This window comes from Nannospalax galili, unplaced genomic scaffold, assembly GCF_000622305.1.
Source record: "Nannospalax galili isolate Female #2095 unplaced genomic scaffold, S.galili_v1.0 scaffold550, whole genome shotgun sequence".
Lineage (NCBI taxonomy): Eukaryota > Metazoa > Chordata > Mammalia > Rodentia > Spalacidae > Nannospalax > Nannospalax galili.
Genome location: NW_008329138.1, coordinates 5,125,137 through 5,126,733, shown reverse-complemented (window position 1 = coordinate 5,126,733; position 1,597 = coordinate 5,125,137).

Here is a 1,597-nt window from a genome sequence, read left to right as displayed (position 1 = left end):
TGTTTTCCAACTTTTTTCAGTCTTGCTGTAACAAAAGCTGATCAATCTGATTTTTCATTCTTTGAAAGTAGTTTGGAGGTCTAAAGACTGCCTTTCCACTTTAAAGTAGGATCACTGTACTTAAATATTTACTAGATCTATTCGACATCAGGGGATTCAGCTATGTATATTAGTTGTCTATGCATGGTCTATTTCTAACACTTTTATGACTGTTATTTTCTCAGATGCCGTATTCCAAATGTTCTGGGCTCCGCCTTCTTCACATGATGCCTGCTTCCTTTATTTAGTGTCTTTCCTGAGAATTTACTTTTTGCTTTTCTCATGGTGTGTATTTTGTCTTTCTTCATTTTTGTTCTGGTGTATTGAATTTTGGTTTTCGGTTCAGCGTTTTGTTTCTACACGTAAAAATACTGTGCAATGAAAGTTAATTCACATCGCAGTGTTGTCTTGGTTAGTTTGGGTGGAGCAACACCTTTACTTCTACTTTCTCATGTGCATTTGGCTGTTAGTGTTTGTTAATTTTGATTTATGTTGAATTGAATTTTCTTGGACCCGGATTAGATTGATCAGAGATCCCCAGAGAAAGTGTTTTTTGTGGTTTTGCTGAATTTTATATTCTTTGGCTTTAAATTTCCCTCCCTGCCACTGTGGTGGTCCTTTTAATAATTTTTTAAATTGATAAAGTCTTTAAGGGAGATCTGTCCCTATCTTTGAGTGAGCACTTTTTGCACATAGCTACTCCCTTTATACTTGCAAAGCCCACAGTGCATCATCATTCAATCTCTTTTTTGCCTCAAATATCTTCTTGTGTCAAGAATTTTTACAATGAACAAAGAACTCTTGTGCTTTAGAGGTTCACACAGCCCTAGATCCTGAAGTCTCAGGCTGCATCCTTTAGTTTTATCCTGGAATAGAGGCGTAGGCAATAAACAGCTGGCATCAATGGATAATTTATTTTTAAATTACTACAAAACAGTATCCCACATAATTTTATGAGAATGTAGAATTATATGTGGAATTTTAAGTGGCTTATATGACTAACACTGATCCTAATTAAGCAATTAACTTCACTAGAGCAAACTAAGGAAATAATTATATCTGTACGTATATAATATATATATGCAGTTTATATATGAACTGGTGTGTGTGTGTGTGTGTGTGTGTGTGTGTGTGTGTGTGTATTAGATCAGCTTGCCTTATTTGTCAAAAAGAAAAATTAGCTATGCTAGGGTTAGATACCTACTGTCAAAGACATTCTCAAGCCAAACCATTCCTTGTAAACGTTTGGAGTGTGTGCTAGTGCAGAGGATGTATAAGTGAATTCTTCTTTCATTACAAGGTAATGACTGCCCTCTAGTGGGTTCATCAGCTTTGTAACTAAAAGGAAAACAGTTGACTGGAGCGTTTACTACTCAGTGCTCAAAAATGGTAAATTAAAAGAAAAATGAAAATTAATGTGGAGGTAAATTTATGTTTGAATAACATTATTGAAAATGTCAATTTGAACTAGATGTGGTGGTACACTCCCGTAATCCCAAGCAAGAGAAGTTACAATTTGAGATCAAGCTAGGCTCTGCCTGAAATAAAGTAAAATAAT